Source organism: Rhinopithecus roxellana, chromosome 13 (assembly GCF_007565055.1).
Source record: "Rhinopithecus roxellana isolate Shanxi Qingling chromosome 13, ASM756505v1, whole genome shotgun sequence".
NCBI lineage: Eukaryota > Metazoa > Chordata > Mammalia > Primates > Cercopithecidae > Rhinopithecus > Rhinopithecus roxellana.
Window position 1 is genome coordinate 68,735,390 of NC_044561.1, and position 21,501 is coordinate 68,756,890.

Consider the following 21,501-nt stretch of genomic DNA (forward strand, 5'->3'; position numbering starts at 1 on the left):
CTTAGCCCAGAGCTCTTCCATCTAACAGGGAGTCTTAGACCTACACTTTATGCTTTTTAAGAAAAATAACGCACCTTACTAAAAATAGAATTTTGAAATTAACATTTTTCTTCAAAACTATTAAATACATTTTAAAAGTTCCATTAAGTAATATCACTTCTCCAAACGTGTTTTTATGTATGAACTCTTGAAGCATTTTCTTGGATTCAACTACATTCTTTAATATACCATAAAGAAGAATATGTCCAACAAAAATACTGCTTCAATCAAACCTGTCTGACAGTTTGTATTTTTGCATTTGTTAGGATATCTGTTAGTCATAGACTCCTGAAAACTTTGATAAACCATGACAAAAATGTACTGACAACTCAACATATGTGGTCAAAATAAATAAATAAGCAATGCTTTAGTCTTTCTGGAAGATTGTTTTGTTACCTGGGAGAAAAAAATCAATCCCTACACCACTTGAAAGAAAGTCTGCTTGCATCTTCAATACTCAAAAGGAAAAAAACGAATCATTGTTTTACAAAGTTGAAAGACATCTTTTACCATTTCACAGAAATCTCAAACATTCACATCCCCAGAGTCCCAGTTAATGTCGTTAATGTCATGTAGTTCATATGTATTTTGAGGTGGTTATGTACTCTATTCATAAGATTATTTTATTTATTTCAAAGAATTTATTTGTACATTATTTACCTTCTTTGCTAAGTTTAGTGATACATTGTGATGCCTTTTATCTGTGGGCAGAGGAAAAAATGCATTTCTGGAGAAATTGTGGTTTTCAGGGTGGCAGCCCCCAAGAGGAAAATTGACTAAAAAGTATCAACAATCTTTAATTCTATCACAAGTTTAATCTTGTAATGAAGCCTGAAAATTTCATTTTTGTTAATAGAACGAGAACCAGCATGAAATGTAGAGAAAACCATTTCCACTGGCTGCTAACACAGCCACACTGAGTCATCACAGACTCAGCATAATAAAATTGATTTAATTCTATTGAAGAGAAAGGGATGGGGATAGACTGAATCAGCCCAGTCAGCCAAATGCAAACAAGGCACACAACTCAAAATTGCTGTTGGGAATGCAATATGCTTTAAGTGTGGAACTGAAGTGTTCATCTCTGACTGTTCCATTCTCAGGTGTTCTGTTAGGTAGCAATTCCAGTCTTACTGAAAAGCAGCTCTCCCTTGCTAGATATCTGACCCATTTTTCCAATGATTTCTCTTCAGCAGAGCCATAATTTACCAACAAATAAGCCAATTAAGTGGCGTGTTCATTCCTTTGGGTCACTTCCTAATGACTCTAAAAACCCATTTGCTATGATCCGAATGTTTTTATACCCCCAAAATTCATATGTTGAAATCCTAATTCCCAAGGTGATTGTATTAAGATGTGGGGCCTTTGCAGGTGAATATCATGAGATATTCATGAGATACCATGAGATATTCATGAGATACCATGACCTATATCATAAGAATAGAGTCCTCATGAATTAAATTAGTTTCCTTATGAAAGAGACCCAGTGAAGCTTATTTGCCCCTCTACCATGTGAGAACACACGAAGAAGGCACCATGTATGAATCAGGAGATGGGCCTTTCCAGACCCTGAATCTGCAAGCACCTTGATCTTGGACTTCCCAGCCTACAAAACTGTGAGAAATAAATTTCTGTTGTTTATGAGTTATCCAGTTTATGGTATTTTGTTATAGCAGTCCAAATGGACTAAAGCATTATTCTTGTGAATTAATCTGAAACACCCTTCACTTGTAATCTCCAGGAACATTTCCCAAATACACATGGAGTCTGATCTGTTGTCATTAGGGATCATGTCGTTATCAAATTATAAAAAACAATTACCCATATATAAATATAGATAGACATATTATATATTTATATATAGGTATATATACATACACATATACATACGGATATATCAAAATATAGATATATCTGTGAATAAATAAGCTTTACTTCGAGCAGAAAGGCAGCATGGCCAGTCCCAGGACCTAGGATAGCCCTCATGGACCTAGCCTCTAGGCCACAGCCCACACATCTAACTTCCTGGCTGACCCCAGTGGATCCAGGCTCGAGGCTAGTCCCCATGCACAATGGCTCCAGAGGACCCAGGGTCCAGGCTTATCCAAGTAGACCACAGTGCCAAGTTGGCCCCCATGAAGTGAGGCTCCAGAATCATCTCTGCAGACCTAGGCTCCAGAATAGCCCCCATGGATTCAGGACCCAAATCTACCCCTGTGGACTCAGATTCCTGGCCACCTAGCACTGGGACAGTTTCCATGGACTCAGCCTCTAAACCTGTCCTAGTGAACCCAGGTGCCATGCTCATCTCAGTATCTGGCTGGCCCTGTAGACTCAGGCTCAAGGACTACTCTAGTGCCAGTTCAAGCAATGTAGACCCAGGTTTCAGGCCAGCCCCCATGGATATGGACTCCAGCACCACTCCTGGGAACCCAGTCAACAAGTCCAACATAGTGAAATCAAACTCCAGATCCATCCCCATGAACACAGGTGGCAGGCCTGTCTATCTGCTAACCCAGGTACCAGTCCAGCCTGTCCAAGGACTAGCAGACTCAAGCATGCCTACAACCTGCCCAGAATCTCTAGACAGGATGACTTGTGAAGGGCTTCCCCAAACAAAGCCAGTCTGCAAAGATTGAAATAAGCCCCTACTTCTTCAAATGTACAGACTTCAACATAAGGCAATAAGAAACATAAAAAACACAACAAAAACAACAACAAAATAACACTGCCAAAATAACATCATAATCTTCTAGTAGCTGATCCCCAAAGAAATGGAGATATAAACACTGCATGACAAAGAACTTAAAATATTTTTAAAGGATTTCAGTGACCTTTAAGAAAATACAGAGAAATAATTTAATAAACTCAGCAATAAAATAAATGACCAAGTAAGGAAGTTTCTAAAGAGATTAAAATTATTTAAAAATCAAACAGAAATTCTGGAGGTGAAAAATACAATGAGTGAAATGAAAATTACAATACAGATCATCAATAGCAGAACTGGTCAAGCAGGAGAAATAAACTGGAAACTTTATTATACTGAGAAGACAATATATTTAAAATATATAGTCAAAAAAAGAAAACAAAAGAACAAAAAGGAATGAAGAAAGCTTCTTGGACTCATGAAACAGCATCAAAAGAGGAAATATTTGAGAGATAGAAATTTGTGAAGAAGACAAAGGAGAGATCAATGGACGAAAGCTTATTTAAAGAAATAATAGCATAAAATTTCCAAATATTGGAAAAATATACATACCCAACTGTAGAAAAGTCAAAAGTCTTCTATCAGATTAATTCCAAACAGGAATATACAAACATATATTATAATCAAACTGTCAAATATCAACGACAAGGAGAGGAACCTGAATACAGTAAGAGAAAAAAAGCAAATGACATATAAGAATTTCCAGTAAGGCTGCTGATAGATAGATAGATAGATAGATAGATAGATAGATAGATAGATAGATAGATACCTAAAATGCTGAAGGAAGAAAACCGCCAACCAACAGTACTGCACCTGGCAAAGCTGTTCTTGAGAAATGCAGTGACATACACTTTCCCAAATGAACAAAAACAAAGAGTTCATCACCACCAGACCTGTCTTATAAGAAACACTAAAGATATTTCTTCAGGCTGAAAGGAAAGGACACTTAGAAACATGAAAATATATTAAAGTATAAATATCACTACTAAAAATAAGTACTTGGTCAAATTAAGACTATTCAAATACTGTGATGGTAGGGTATAAATTACATGTCTTTATTGTGAAGGTCAAAAGACAAACCTATTAAAAATAAAACTAACTACAATAATTTGTTAAGGCATACACAGTGCAAAAAGAGGCAAATTGTGAATCAAAACATTTTAATGCAGGGAGATTGAGTAAAAGTGTAATATTATTTTATATAATCAACATTCAGATGTTAAGATTATCAGCTTAAAATAGCCTGTTAGAACTATGTTTTATGTAAGTTTCATGATAACCACAAATGAAAAACTTATAGTACATAAACAAAAGATTAAAACTAAGAAATTAAAGTATACCATTAGAGAAAATCGCCTAGTCACAAAGGAAGACAGCAAGAGAAAAAGAAATGCTGGATCGATATGACACCAAAAATACAATTAACAAAATGACAGTAGGAAGTTCTTAACTATCAATTATTACCTTGAAGGTAAATGCATTAAATTACCCAATCAAAAGACACAGACTTGTTTAACTGATTAAAAATAGAAACAAGAATGAACTACAAGCTGCCTACAAGAGATTCACTTCACCTTTAAGAATATACACAGACTAAAAGTGAACAAATGGAAAAAGATATTCCATGCAAATGGAAACTAAAAGAGAGCAAGAGCTGTTAAACTTATATCAGCTAAAATAGACTTTAAGTCAAAAACTGTAAAACAAGACAAAGAGGGTCATGATATAATGATAAAGGGTACAGTTTATCAAAACATAATAATTATATATGTATGCACACAATATGAGAGCACCTTAATATATAAAACAAATATTTATAGATCTGAAAGACAAGCTAGACTATAATGCTGTAATAACTGGAGTCTTAAACTATTCAGATTCAGAAATGGGAAGATTATCCAAATAGAAGATCAATAAGGCAAACATCACATTTATTCTACACTTTAGACCAAATGGATCTAACAGATACATACAGAACATTCCATCCACCAGCAACAGAATACACATTCTTCTGAAGGGCACACAAAACATTGTCCAGGCTAGATCAAGTTTAAGGCCACAAATCAAGTCTTTAAAATTTTAAGAAATTTGAAATTATATCAAATATCTTCTCCATTCACAGTGGTATAAAACTAAAAATCAATGAGAGAAGTTTCAGAAAATTCATAAATACATGAAAATTTAAAAACATGCTCCTGAATAACTAATGGATCAAAGAAGAAATTAAAAGGGAAATTGAAAAATATTCTGAGACAAACATAAATGGCCACAGAACATATCAAAATGTATGGACTTCAGCAAAAAGCAGTTCTAAGAGGAAAGTTTATAGCAATTAATGTCTACATCAAAAAAGATAGATTTCAAATAAACAACCTAACTATACAACTGAAGGAACTAGAAAAAAAAAAGGAGAACAAACTAAACCCAAAGTTGGAAGGAAATAGTAAAGATCACAGCAGAAACAAATAAAATAGAGGCCAGAAAAACAATTTTAAAATCAATGAAACTAAAAGTTGTTTTTTAAAAAGGTAAAGTAGACAAAGCTTTAGCTAAGCTGAGAAAAAAAGAAGATACCAATACAGATGATTCATAGATATTGCATTTTTTACAAATCAAAGACTTGTGGCAATTCTGCATCCACCAAGTCTATTGGTGCCATTTTTCAAACAGCATGGGTTCTCTTGCTGCCTCTGTGTCACATTTTGGTAATTCTCACAATATTTCAAATTTTTCATTATTATTACATTTGTTATAGTGATCTGTGATCAATGATCCTTAATGTTACTATATAATTATTGGGGGCACCAAAAATTACACCCACAGAAGATGGTGACTTAACAAACGTTGCATGTATTCTGACAGCTCCACAAATCAGCTGTTTTCCCATTTCTCTCTCTCTCCCCTCTGGCTTTCCTATTCCCTGAGAGAAAATAATATTGTAATTAGGTCAGTTAATAATTGTGCAATTGCCTCTAAGTATTCAAGTAAAAGGAAGAGTCACACATCTTTTACTTTAAAAAGCTAGAAATAATTAAGTTTGGTGACGAAGTCATGTCAAAAGCCAAGACAAGTTGAAAGTTAGGCCTCTTGGGCCAGTCAGCCAAATTGTGAGTGCAAAGGAAAAGTTCTTGAAGGAAATTAAAACTACTCCAGTGAACATACATATGATAACTAAATGAAACAGTCTTGTTGCTGACATAGAGAACGTTTTAGTGTTCTAGATCAAAGATCAAACCAGCCACAACATTTTCTTAAGCCAAAGCCTAATCCAGAGCAAGAATCTGACTCTCTTCAATTCTATGAAGGCTGAGAGAGGTGAGGAAGCTGTAAAGAAAAGTTTGAAACTAGCAGAGATATCTCCATAACACAAAACTGCATGTGAAGCAGCATGTGCTGATGGAGAAACTGCAGCAAGTTATCCAGAAGATCTAGCTAAGACAATTAATGAGAACTGCTACATTAAACAACAGATTTTTAATGCAGATTTAAAAGCCTTCTATGGAAATAAGTTGTGATCTAGACTTTCCTAGCTAAAGAGGAGAAGTCGAACCCTGGCTTTAAAACTTCAAAGGTAGAGTAACTCTCTTTATAAGGGATACTGCAGTTGGTGACTTTAAGTTAAAACCAAGTCTTATCGACCATTCTGCGAATTCTAGGGCCCTCAAAAATTATGATAAATCCATTCTACTTGTGCCGCAGAAATGCAACAAATCATTTAGTGATAGCAGTCTGTTGACAGCATGGTTTACAGAATATTTCAGGCCCACTGTTGCGAGCTACTGCCCCAAAGAAAAGATTCCTTTCAAAATATTACTGTTGGTTGACAATGCAGCTGGTCACCTCAGAGCTCTGATGGAGATATACAAAATGATTGATACTGTTTTCATGCCTGCTAACACAACATCCATTCTGCAGCCTACAAATCAAGGAGTAATTTTGACTTCTAAGCCTTAGCATTTAAGAAATATATTTTGTAAGGCTGTAGCTGCCATATAGTGATTCCTCTAATGGATATGGGCAAAGTAAATTGAAAACTATCTTGAAAGGATTCACCATTAACATATATGTCACATAATGACATATATGTCTTTAAGAAACTTTGTGATTTATGGGAGGTTAAAATATCAACATTAGCAGTAATTTGGAAGAAGTTGATTCCAACCCTCATAGATAACATTGAGGAGTTCAATGTTATCTCTTAGTGGAGGAAGTAACTGCAGATTTGGTGGTAATAGCAAGAGAACTAAAATTTGAAGTGGAGCCCCAAAGTGTGACTGAATTGCTGCAATCTCTTGATGAAACATAAACAGAAGAGAAGTTGTTTCTTATGGATAAGCAAAGTGAGTGTTTTCTTGGGATGGAATCTATTCCTGGTGAAGATACTTTGGACATTGTTGAAATGACAACAAGAATTTAGAATATTACATGAACTAAGTTAATAAAGCAGCACCAAGTTTTGAGAGGATGTATGCCGATTGTTAAAGAAGTTCTACTGTGTGTAAAATGCTTTCAAATATTATTGCATAATGCAGAGGGATCTCTCATGAAAGGAAGAGCTAATCGATGCAGCAAACTTCATTCTTGTCTTATTTTCGGAAATTGCCAGAGTCACCCCAGTCTTCAACAGCCACCACATCTCATTTTATGGAGATATTTGCTTTACAGCAGTGGTCTGGAACTGAACTTACAGTATCTTTGAGGTATGCATGTAAATAACCTCAGATATGAAAAGGAGATTTTGTAACCAATACCACAAAAATACAATGGATTATAAGAGACTACCTCATGAACAAATGTACACCAACAAATTGTATAAACTAGAAGAAATGAACAAATTACTAGACAGATACAATCTACCAAGACATAATCATGAAGAAATAGAAAACCTAAACAGAACAATAGCAAGTGAGGAATTTTAATCAGTAATAAACAGTCTTCCATCCAAGAAAATCCCAGGACCTGAAGGCTTTACTGCTGGATTCCACCAAACATTTAAAGAATATCAATTCTTTTCAAATCCTTTTAAAAAATTGAAGATGGAATAGTTCCAAACTCATTTTTACTAGACCAGCATTATCCTGATATCAAAGCCAGACATGGGCATGATGAGAAAAAAAAATTACAGACCAATATCCCTGATGAACATAGATGCAAAAGTCCTCAACAAAATACAAGCAAGCCAAATTCAACAGCACACTGAAAGGATTATCCACCATGATCAAGTGGAATTTATCCTAGGGATGTAAGAATGGTTCTACATGTGGAAATGTATAAATGTGATATACCATATTAACAGACTGAAGGGCAAAAACTATATGATAACTTAATAGATGCAAAAAAAGTGTTTGACAAAATTTGACATCCCTTTATGGTAAAAATTTGCAACAAATTAGATATAGAATAAATGTACTGCAAAATATTAAAGGCCGTATTTGGCAAACTCACAGCTAACATCACACTCAATGGTGAAAAGCTAAACATTTTTTCTTCAAGATCGGGAACAAGGCAAGGATGCCCCACTTATCATTTCTTTTCAACATAGTACTGGAAGTCCTAGCCAGAGCAATTAGACAAGTGAAATAAAGGGCATCCAAATTGGAAAGGGAGAAGTTAAATTGTCCCTGTTTGCAAATGACCATAATCTTATATGTGGAAAGCCCCAAAGATTGCACCAAATAACTGTGAGAACTAAAATATGCATTCAATAAAGTTACAGGATACAAAATCAGCTTATAAAAATCAGTAGTGTTTCTATACATTAACAATGAACTATCCAAAAACAAGAAAACAAATTCATTTACAATAGATAACAATAAATAAAAGATAAAATAGGAATAAATTTAACTAAAGAGGTGAAGGACTTCTGCAAGGAAAACTATGAAACTATTAAATTATAAACTATTAAACTATAAAACTAAAAACTGTTGATGAAAGAAATTGAAGAAGATGCAAATAAATGGAAAGATATTGCATATTTACATATTGGAATAATTAATATTGTTAAATGTTCATACTACTCAAAACAATCTACAGATTTAATGCAATTCCTATGAAAATTCCAATGACATTTTTCCCAGAAGTACAAAAAACTCCTAAAATTCATATGTAACCACAAACGACCCAGAATAGCCAAAGCAATCTTAAGCAAAAAGAACAAAATTTAATGCATCACACTACCTGATTTCAAAATATACCACAAAGCCATACTTATCAAAACAATAGAGTACTGGTATAAAGACAGAAACATCTGTTAATAAAACAGAATGAAGAGCCTGGAAATATGTCCATACGTTTATAGTCAACTGATTTTTGACAAAGTTACCAAGAACACACAGTAAGTAAAGAATAGTTTCTCTTCAGTAATTGGTGCTGGGACAACTGGTTATCTACATGCAGAAGAATGAAATTAGATTCTTATGCAAAAATAAACAGAACATATTTTTTAAAAATCTACTCAAAATGGATTAAAGACTTAAAACTGGAAACTCTAAAACTACTAGAAGAAAACATAGAGGAAAAGCTCCATCACTTTGGTCTGAGTGATGGTATTTTTTTTAATATGACCCCAAAAGCACAGGCAACAAAAGTGAAAATAAACAAATAGACAAACAGAAAATAGAAAAATGGGATAATATCAAACTAAAAACTTGTACAGCTAAGGAAATAAACAATAGAGTAAAGAGACAACCTATGGAATGGGAGAAAATAACTGCAAACTGTGCATCTGATAATTAAATCCAACATATATAAGGAACTCAAACAACTCAGTAGCGAGAAAACAAATAATCTGATTTTTAAATGGTCAAAGAACCTGAATAGACATTTTTCAAAAGAGGACATGCAAGTGGCCAACAGATAGATGAAAAAGTGTTCAACATCACTATTCATCAGAGAAATGCAAATCAAAATCACAGTGAAATATCGCATCAACCTACTTAGAATGGCTGTTATCAAAAAGATGAAAGACAAGTGTTGACAAAGATGTGCAGAAATAGAAATCATTGCACACTGTTGGTGAGAATGTAAATAAATAGAGCTATTACAGAAAACAGTACAAGGTTTCTCAAAAGTATACTACATATACTTAAAAATACACAAAATATACTTAAAAATACAACCACCATATGATTCAGCAACCCCACTACTCAATGTATATCCAAAAGAAGTGAAGTCACTATGCCAAAGAGATATCTACACTTGCATGTTTCAGTGCTGTTCACAGTAACCCAAATACAGAACCAACAGAAGCATCCATTAAATAGATAAAGATTATATGGTATAGTTCAAATTTTTAAAAAAGAATATATGGTATATATACACAATGAAATACTCTTTAGTCATTTTTAAAAAAAGGAAATCCTGTCATTTTCTATAACATGGATGAACTTAAAGGATATTATGTTAAGTGAAATAAGCCAGGCACAGAAAGACAAATACAGCATGATCTCACTTATGTAGAATCTAAAAATGTTGAACTCATAGAAGCAAAGATTAGGGGATAATATTGGCCAAAGTATACAAAATGTCAGTTAGGTAAAAAGAATAAGTTAAAGATCTGTTGAACAACATGGTGACTATAGTTAATAATAATGTATTGTATTCTTGAAAATCACAAAGAGAGTGGATTTTAAGTGTTCTCAACAAAAAACATATGTGAGGTAATACGTGTTATTAGTTCAATTTAGCCATTCCACAGTGTATACATATTTTAAAACATCATTCTGTACAAAAGTATTTTTATGTGTCCATTTTTAAAATAAATAAAATATGTAAGAGGAAAAAAGAAAGAAAGAAAGCATGGCAAAGACTGGACTAGAGTCAGGAAACCTATAACTTTGTTCAGCTACCTGTTGACTAGCTCAGGTTATAAAGCTTTCTGAGGGATCTTTCTATACCTACAGTTTTCTTTTGTAAAAAAAAATACAGGATTGGCTGAGATTACTGACAAAGCCCCTCACAGGTCTAAAGTTTTGTGATCTAAAGTCGTTCACCAAGAATCTACAAATTACCTAAAGCCGTGGTCTGTATAATGTAAAGCAAAGCCTACATTTTTAAGTTATATTTTTATAAAAGTAGTTTATAAATATAAATAAGAGTACAGGCAAAAATACATGGCTATATCCAATGTTCTATTCAAGATCCCTGCAGCAATTTGTTTTATAAAAAATTACATCTTCACAAAAATATCTTCAAAGATATTCCACTGAGAGTTCATACTTTTTCTCCCCCTTTAAATGTACTAGAATCAGGAAAAACATATGAAAATCGATCAGTATTCTTTTCATCCTCTCCTGGTTTATATATTTTGATTTTTTTTCTTACTTGCTGATGTCCCGTGTGAACATCAGCATTATTACCTTACCTTACCCTTGGACTTCCATGGAATTAATGAACTGTTGCAATAGCCAATCATAATTTGTGTTTATGGTTTAGTGTTCTGTCTGGCTTATAATTATTTTTAGTACAGATCTGCTAGTTCAGTAAATGCCTTCATTATTCTCAGAGCTGAAGAAGCTTTTGGTTATGCAGAGCTTGTCTTGTCTCTGCACCTTCCTTCTTGGCCACCGCTTGTAGTAAACATCGTTTTTGCTCCATTTTAATAGAGTTGCCTGCAGAAGGTCATTTATTAGGTAATCACTTGTCTGAGAAAAATTCTAATTACTCTATGTTTGTCAAAGGGAGGAAAATAGCATTGGATTTGAATGCTGAATGAGAAGCGGACCAGAATGCAGATAAGGAAATCAGAAGTTTTTTAAATTGGTAGATAAAAAGATGTGCTAAGTGCACCTACATTTTGAGGGTTAAAAAGAAAAGATACACTATCAGCTCTAATAAAGATAAAAAAAGCATAGAGTTTATGGTGTTATCAATTTGGAGTTAAAGCAAAAGAAAAATAGTTTATGAATGTGACAGGGATGTTTTTCCTGTGGAATCTTAGTGCCCCCTGCTGATCCGCAAAAAATGTTTTACATTTACATTGGTTTCTGTTTTTCTTCCCACATGGGTATTTTTCTATCATACTTCCTTTTCAGGGAATAGAGTTTTTCCTTTGTGACTCGCTATCTCGGTAATACTATCACACATTAGTATCTGTAGTTTCTTACAGAAAAAAAAAAAAAGTGATTCATCAAAAATGCATATCCATAAGCTTTAAAAGAGTGCAAAGAGTTTGAAAATACTACCTGTATTATAACTGAACTGGTTGAACTTTTAATTAAAAAAAAGTAAATCATCACCACATAGAAAGAAAATAAAAGTGAAAATATATGGTGACATTATCAATGACCCAGACTGGAGAACTGTTTCTGAGTTGGATGCTTGTTGAACCAGTTCCTTATTTATGACTTGCAACAGTTTATAACTAGACACATCAGACATCAAGACACAATACATTGCCAAAGACCGCCCATTAGTAATATCAATTTTTTCACATTTTAGTCTCCTCTCATACATTATCTGTGAGAGAAACACTATTATTCTTATCCGAGGGGTGGGGAAAATGAGACTCATAAAACTTACGTAATTATCGGAAGGTTGTGAACCCTTGATGGCAGATTATCATCTTAGAATATTTTTAGAACACAAGGGAATATAAAAGCATTTTCCATACCCACTCCTCACTCCACTCCAGATTATTTCAGAGCAAATCACAGACGTTTATAAATATTTCAGTATTTATCTCTAAAAATAAGGCCTCTTTTAAAAAGCATTTTCAAAAATCTAGCAAAACTGAGATACTTAGCTATGATTTCAATGTCTGCACTCTCTTCATCAATTAACCATTTCTTTTATTTTCTGATGCTTTGATATCTGCTTGCCTTGCTGACCCTACAAGGACTGCTCCTTCTCTCCAGGATTAGCCAATTTCTGGAGATGGTAAACAACTCATCTTTGAAAAGTGAGCACAATATTTAAATGAAAACTAAATCATTCCATGGCCAGGTACCAAACAACTAGGGCAAAGTCCTATGCCCCAGAGCCCCACTGAAAATATTCAGCCTAAACAATCATAAACCTAATTGTTCTGCCTTACCCATTCCTTCCCACAGAAACCATAATAAAGACTTATTTCACCTGTGCCCACCCTGGTACCTCCTTGTGTGGCCCTTCATGGCAAACTGTGCCCCTGGTCTGGGAATCTGCAGGTATAACAAACTGTCTTTTCAATGGCAGTTGTCTACTGATCTGTTAACATTACCATATATGAATAATAATAAATCCTATTAACACAAACCACTACCCTACAGCAACTACACACAGTCTCCTTCCATCACATATTCACGAGAAGATAAAATTCACATAAAATAATAAGTATGTTCTAATCTTAGAAATGGTGAATTATGGAGTCAGTGATACACAAAGCATTTTTATAAGTAGAATAACCCTTTCACATTAAATAAAAATGACTGTCAGTTATTTCCCATCATTAAATGGCTTCATTGACATTCTTGAGTGTCAAAAAGTCATTTCTCCAAACCATCAACTTCTACACAATTCCTGAGCCATGATAACACCAATCAGCCCACCCCAACAAAGCTGTCAGACTTTAACAATACTAAACAGTGTTTAAGGTAAAAGATAACTTGGAGTTAGTCTGTCTGAGGAGTGCAGGAAAAAGACAGAAGAGGGTAGACCCTTAACAGTCCAAATTCCTGTGTGGCTAACTTGAATCAACAAGACTTTGATACCTAATATCAAAGTTTCCATTGATAAGGAAGAAGAAGGCACCAAACAAATTTCTCAACTATATTGTTTAATTTAATTCTCAAGATCATTCTATAAGTTAGAGTTAAACTATCCTCACTTCATAGATGTGAAATACAAGACTCAGGAATACTAAGACACTTGCCTGCTAAATTTTGAAACCTTATTCTCACTTTACACATCATGTTCTTCCCACCAAGACCCAGCATATTCACAAATGTCTCAAAGTCTTTAGCCAAAGGTGTTGTATAGTATAAGGTAATTCTTGCATTTCAAATAAGCATTTGGTATTATATATAATCTGTTTTTTAACTATAAACAATTAAAGTTGGGTGAAGTTTCAGGTGGTTTCCAGCATAAAACTCAAATTTAATTTTCAGCTAATCTCAAGCTTAATGCCAGTGGGCCACAGCTAGCCTCAGGTATCACCGACGTAGTGTTTTTTCCATATCACTACATAACACTAAGGCAGTGTCTACACTTGTTAGATTGTATGACCCTTTTCAGGTAGTCTATTCCAGTACCAAGATCCAGTTCAGTACGAACACACCTTCAGCCCAGAATGGCCTAGCCAGATTCAAAGGGTGAGGTGAGGAAGAGGGATACACAGTGAAATTTGAATTGCAGATAAACAGCAAATAATGCTTAGAATAAGTAAGTCCCATGAAATATTTAGGACATACTTTCTACAGGAAAAAAAGTATTCCCTATTTATCCATAATACAAATTTAACTAGGGGTCCTGTATTTTACCTGGCAACTCTAGTCCAAAGTCTTCTAGAAAACCTGACTTCATTCTATGGTCTCATAAAGAGGTGGCTCTGTGCTGAGGAAGAAGGCTAAATCCAGAACCCAGTTCCCACACATTTCTTGAAATATAGAAATGCTAAGAGGCTCCTCGAGGCCACATCTGCAGGTAATTTCACTCCCATGACCCATCCTAATTTGAATAGGAAATCACAGATAATCTGGAACCAGGTAAGTTTCCAGGGAAGAAGAAGCAAGATGCATGGTTATTTACTTCACTAACTCATTATTTATCCCAATAAGACCTACACAATCTCAGACTTGGCATTTGGTGTCTTTTTTTTTTTTTTTTTAGACAGCGTTTCACTCTTTTCTCCCAGGCTGGAGTACAATGGCGTAATCTTGGCCCACTGCAACCTTTGCCTCCTGGGTTCAAGCGATTCTCCTGCCTCAGCTTCCTGAGTAACTGGGATTACAGGCACCCAATGCCATGCCTGGCTAATTTTTGTATTTTTAGAGGAGACGGGGTTTCACCACATTGGCCACGCTGGTCTCGAACTCCCGACCTCAGGTGATCCACCTGCCTCGGCCTCCCAAAGTGCTGGGATTACAGGCACCAGCCACTGCACTCAGCCTGATGTCTTCATAATGGATGGATGTGGGGACATAAGAAAGACATCAGAGAAGACAGAAGAGAAAGATAATTGTCGTTAAATAAACCTAGAAACAAGTAAGTTGCATATAATGCCATCTTTAATATATCAGAATAGGTTTTATTATATGTATTGTTCTAATTTTAATTCACATTTTCTAATAATAAACAATTCAGAGCATGATTATTTTGGAGAAAGTGGTGTTCCTATTTCAGACTGTTTGATAGAGGCTTATATTTAATTCACTATAATATTTCTGAAGTCTTGAGGTGGTTTTAGTCCAATGGTACGTTAAGAATTCCTGGACCCACAAGATGGGGAGACATTTCTTTTGTCAATGTTGTTTCCTGTGAGAATAATTCATTTTTAAAGAAAAATATAATTTATTTATCAGAATTCAGACTGCTATGGCTGCATATTACCTGCAAATATTTTATGAGGTTTGGGGTTCTTTAAAAAAAAAAAGAAACTTTGAAAACTCATGACTTGTTTCAGTGAGGGGAAGGCTTTGACTGAAAGATGAAAATAACAAGGACGGTCTCACACAAAGTGTCAAAAAGGGTTTTGACTTGAGGGAATATTGGTGGTTTGGTGACATCCATCTTAGTATGTATTTCTAGAACAGTGAATATCATATTGTTCCACTTGCCAAAATGTCATGAATTTAAAGCTGGTCTCAGAAAATACCATCAATGCTGACTGTGAAATTTCCTCTGACTTAAGTGGAAGAACAATATTACATGCTCTCTTTTGTGCAAGAACTGTTATTATTAAAGCAATTTAAATCAAAGTCAGTTTTTCTGGGCCAGCCATATACTTGGAATGCCTGATTACAAACTCCAAACTTGTTGAGGAAATGAAGACACTCAAAGAGAGTTCAAGAAAAACAGCTTCTTATAAATGACTTTTTAAAATCTGATTTAGCACCCCCATCCAAGATAATCACAGTTCAAGATATTTCCCTAGTATAAGACGAGCATTAGAAGAAGAGAGTGATGGCAGTATTAGCAATGCATTCACTGTGAAAATTAACTGGTAGTGAAGTGATCACAGCAGAAGGTAATGAACATGAATAAGAAATACCATTTGGAAGAGATGACATACTCAAGCAACTTAGCATTGTTTGGACAAGATAACCTTGATAGCTACTTCCCACCTTCGGGTTCCATGATTCTCTGATTATCAGAAAAGTTTCATCATACATTTCAGGACGCATGAGGAAATGACAGATAAATTATTTACATTTTTGAGGAAATGCTTTTTATAGCTGATAACTTTTTAAATCAGTTTACTTGCATTTTCTTTTTGGTGAGGGGCTTAAAATAACAAAGATTTACTTCTTCCTCATGCAGATATTCATTACAGGTTGGGACTCCATGCCATAAATCACACCTGGGACACGTTCATCACAAGTCAACTGGGGATTCTTCTCCATGTCATTTTCACTGTGGGAGCCAAGCTGACAAAGCAGCTTGAATGTGGAAAAATTCAAACTGTGTTTCTCCCACTATTATTTATATTTTCTTTTTTTTTTTTTTCTTTTTGACATGGAGTCTTGCTCTGTCGCCCAGGCTGGAGTGCAGTGGTTCAATCTCGGCTCACTGCAAGCTCTGTCTCCTAGGTTCACGCCATTCTCCTGCCTCTGCCTCCTGAGTAGCTGGGACTAAAGGCGCCTGCCACCACGCCCGGCTAATTTTTTTGTATTTTTAGTAGAGATGGGGTTTCACCGTGTTAGCCAGGATGGTCTTGATCTCGCGACCTCGTGATCCACCCACCTCAGCCTCCCAAAGTGCTAGGATTACAGGCGTGAGCCACCATACGCAGCCATTAACCCAATACTTTGTTTCTTAGAGTATTTAACGTTCCAGTTCTTATTAATGTGAATAATTTTACAAACATGTAAGTCAAATAAGACTGTGCTATTATAATGATTTGATGTCTGACATTATTATCCAAGTGTTTATGATCCCATTTCCCTGGATATAGATGTCATTGTTGGGAAATTAATCATCAAAGACACCCTTACTCTTCTTCCTCTTCATGTGTACACAGAAGTCTCAGAATTCTATGAAACATCTAGTTTCTCTCTGCCTTATAAGCAAATAAAACAAAACTTAAACTTTATATTGATAGTTGTTTACATGGTTTAGAATAGCAGCTTTTAAACTGTGTTCTATGGCGCCCTGGGGTTCCCTGAGATCCTTGCAGAGGGTCCATGAAGTTAAAACTATTTTCACAATAATACTAACATGTCATTTGCCCTTTTTACTGTGTTGACATCTGCACTATTGGTGCAAAAGCAATGGGGGGTAAAACTGCTATTGTCTTAGCATGAACCCAGGAAGTAGCAATAAGTGTAGTAACACTCATTGTATATGTCATTGAAAATATATTAGTTAAGTTCATAGAAATTTTAAAAGCCAGTTTTACTTAAGAACATTGTTGATGTAGTAGAAAGTATTGTCTCAACCTTGAGTTGAGGTCCTTTGAGAAATTTTCTGTAATAAATGAGAAGTACACAGAAAGCATTCCTACTGATACTAAAGTGTGATGGTGTTACCAAGAAAAGCAGGTGGCAATTGTGTAGGGTGCAAGCTAAACCAGCTGCCTTTTGAATCGAATACTATTTTTGCTTAAAAGAACGATGACAAACTACATTTATTAATAACTGGAGGTTTGGTGACATTTTCTTGAACATGAACAAGGTGAGACTGTCAGTTCAAGGAAAACAGCTTACAGTATTTGTTACCAATGATGAAATTACATTTTTAAGCAAAAATAGAATTGTGGAAAACTTATATCCATATAGCAATGAGCTTGACTATCTCACACTACTTACTTTTCTGGTGAGACTGATTATACATGAATAAATATGACTTTTATATTGTATAATAAGATACAGCAAAATTCAGAAGGTCTGCATAACTCAGGAACCAATATTTTCCAAAAATCAATGCATAATCTTACAAAATCATGTGGGGTATAGGACACATTCAAAGGGCAACAGAGACCAATACATTTTAAGCCAGGAGTATACAAAGTTTATTGACTTGATTTCAGATTCTGTTACAACTAACCTTTAAGAAACTAACGACATTATGTTTTGATAGTGTATCAAGAAAACATCAACAATTATCTGAGAAGACTAATAAAATAATTCTCCCTTTTCTAAAACTCATCTGTGTAAGGCTAGATTTTTCATATACTTCAACCAAAACGTATTGCAAGGAACTGATTGCAGAAACAGATGTGATTATAATTATTCTACTGCCTTCTAATTAGCCAAGCATTAAAGAGATTTACAAAAATGTGAAACAAAGATATTCTTCTTGCAAAAATTATATTAATTTTGAATAATTATTTTAAATAAAATATTTCATTTTTATTAACATGTGATGGGTTTATTGCTATTTTAAGTTATTAATAAATATTTTAATTCATCAGTTTTAACTTCTCATTTGTTAAGTACCTACAGATATAACCCATATCACAGAAAGAAAGCTTGTTTCTGAACACAATAATTTTTTGTTTTTTTTTGAGACGGAGTCTTGCTCTGTCCCCAGTCTGGAGTGCAGTGGCTCAATCTTGGCTCACTGCAACCTCTGCCTCCCGGGTTCAAGCCATTCTCCTGCCTCAGCCTCCAAGGTTGTAGCTGAGACTACAGGCAAGCGCCAGCAAGCCCAGCTAATTTAATTTTTTTTAATAGAGATGGGGTTTCACCATGCTGGCCAGGCTGGTCTTGAACTCCTGACCTCAAGTGATACGCCTGCCTCGGCCTCCAAAAGTGCTGGGATTACAGATGTGAGCTACGGTGCCGGCCTAATTTTTAAGATGGTAACGGTGTCCTGAGAACAAAAATGTGAAACCCTCTGCTCTAGAGCAATGTGGAATTTTCTATCAGCCAAGGAATTGTGAGAAGATTTTTAGAGCATTAGTTGCACAACTAAAACGAATTTATATTCTCTTAGGCAAGTGCCCAAGTGTCCTTCCCCTTGTGTATTTAGATTTTAAAAATAAAAGTCTTTCCATTAGCATTGATCAACTCAGGCATCTCTTCTCCATAAACTATTGCAATGCTTCTCTGCTCAACTAATCAGCTTCTCTCTATTGGAAAAATGATTCACTATTGGGAGAAAGGCACTTACAGGTACAAATTGAATCACAGGTTTCTAGAGATGCTTTCCGAAGACCATGTTACGACATTTTAGTGCTTGCTAAGCAGTAAATACTGAATCACTTGCCTGCTACGCTCTTCAGAGCAGAAAGAGAAACTTACAAAAAGGGCAATGTAGTTGGGATCCGCCACAGCCTTGAGACTGGGCCATGTTTCTATGGCTCACCCACATTTCACCCCGACTTTCTCTGAGAAACAACGGAAACTGGAGAACAAGGTCAGAGAAGTTATCCTGGATGGTCGAAGGGAGGAAAGGAGGAGAGGGGAAGGAGAAAATCAAAAAGGCCGTAAAAAAATTACTGGGGAAAATAATTCTTAGTCACTCACCATTTCTTATGTTTGTGAAAACAGAAACGAGGAGCAAGTGTTGTTATAAGAATTGTTCCTTCCCCTCCCCCTCCACCACCCACATCTGTCAAGCTATCCCTGTTTCACTTTGTTTCCTCTGCACTCTCTATTAACTCCTTTGTCTTCCTCTTTTTTCTCCCACAGCGAAGACTTTTTGTCATTTTTTGTTTATTTTTCTCTTGCTTCTTTCCCTTTTCTAATCCTTGAAGACTATCTTTTCCCCCTTTCTCTTTTCCCTCATTTATCTCCTCAACCTTTTGAATCTGTTTTACTCTTGAGTCTCCAAATACATTTTCTTCTGCCATTTTTCCCTCTCCATACTATGCAAATGGTGTTTAATTAATCAAAAGCAATATATCTGAAATTTCCAAACTTGAAATATGAAACCAGTAGGACCGACAGATTTGTAATCTCAAGGGACTTTGAGGTCACAACACTTTGAAATTGTTTTCTTTTAAATAAAAATCTAGAATACATAAAACATACGATACAATACGTACATACATATAATACAAACATCTTCTAGATGATCCGGAATGGGGATCTTTTTAAAAAACTTCTACTGCCCACTTTTAATGTTTCACTTTGTTTTCATATTTACAATTGTAAAAGTCTACATTAACGTCACGTTATGTCACGTCACATTATTTAAAAAAAAGTTTCACAGTAGTTCACTGGGAGAATTGAATCATCACATAATAACACAGACAAATCTAAATTTTAAAAAAACCTGTGCCCTGTCCAACCTAGGTGTGGTACCACATGCCTGTAATCCCAGCACTTTGGGCGGCCAAGACTGGCAGATCACTTAAGGCCAGGAGTTCGAGACCAGCCTGGCCAACACAAAAATTAACCGGATGTGGTGGCAGGTGCCTCTGGTCCCACTATTCAAGAGGCTGAGCCAGGAGAATCGCTTGAACCCAGTAGGTGAAGGTTGCAGTAAGTGAAGATCACGCCACTGCCCTCCAGCCTGGGCGACAGAGCTAGAGAATATATTTTGCAGTTGCTACCTCAATTTGTATCGCTTCAAAACAGTAAACTAGCGTAAGAATAGTAGTAAATATAGGCTGTTGTTCTGTTCCTAAGTCCAACAAAATTATACTAGTTTATCATTTAATGCAGACTCCAACACTTTCACACAGTACTAAATATTTCTTTTCTTTCTTTCTTTTTTTTTTTTTTTTTTTTTAGACGAAGTCTTACTCTGTTACCCAGGCTGGAGTGCAGCAGCACGATCTCAGCTTACTGCAGGCTCCCCCTCCCAGGTTCAAGCAATTCTCCTGCCTTGGCCTCCCAAGTAGCTGGGATTACAGGTACCTGCCACCAAGCCTGGCTAATTTTTGTATTTTTAGTAGAGATGGGGTTTCACCATGTTGGCCAGGTTGCTCTTGAACTCCTGACCTCAGGTGAGCAGCCCCCAACATCAGCCTCTCAAAGTGCTGGAATTACATGTATGAGCCACTGGACCTGGCCAGTACTAAATATTTCTTTAGTACAAAATAAAATAAGTTTCAATGACTTATCAAGAGTCTCCTTCCTGGCCGACACAGTGGCTAACATCTGTAATCCCAGCACTTTGGGAGGCCGAGGTGAGTGGACAACTTGAGCTCAGGAGTTTGAGATCAACCTGGCCAACATGGTGAAACTCCATCTCTACTAAAACCACAAAAATTAGCCAGACGTGGTGGCACGCACCTGTAATCCCAGCTACTCGGGAGGCTGAGGCAGGAGAATCGCTTAAACCCGGGAGGTGGAGCTTGCAGTGAGCCAAGATGGCCCCACTGCACTCCAGCCTGGGTGACAGAGCGAGGCTCCATCTCAATAAATAAATAATTAAAAAAAAAAAAAGTCTCCTTCCTAAAACTGACACTCAAGGAATTTTCTTCATCAGAATTTTTGTCAATAATATATCTGATCGGTCTTTCTCTTTAAGTACTGAGTGAAATTCTAGTCGGCTGACTTCCAGAAGAAAACTATCAGGATAGAGCAGGTAGATTCTGGTGAGAAGTAACACTCAGAGAAAGGAAGACATACAAAGCGACCTAAAGCTTTTGCAGCTTTTGTCCTGGGGCCAGATGCAGTCCCTGTGGAACACAGGACAAGAGAGGAAACTATGGAAAAGAAACAGTA

General features: G+C 35.7%; 1 long non-coding RNA gene across 1 annotated transcript in view; it reads right to left on the minus strand.

The window, feature by feature from the left end:
- Positions 1 to 3,404, minus strand: part of LOC115892886 — a 139,037-nt gene extending 135,633 nt beyond the window's left edge. Inside the window, exon 1 of the long non-coding RNA XR_004052801.1 lies at positions 3,299 to 3,404. This is a non-coding gene — a long non-coding RNA (uncharacterized LOC115892886). The remainder of the gene's footprint in view (positions 1 to 3,298) is intronic.
- Between the last annotated feature and the right edge of the window lie 18,097 nt (positions 3,405 to 21,501).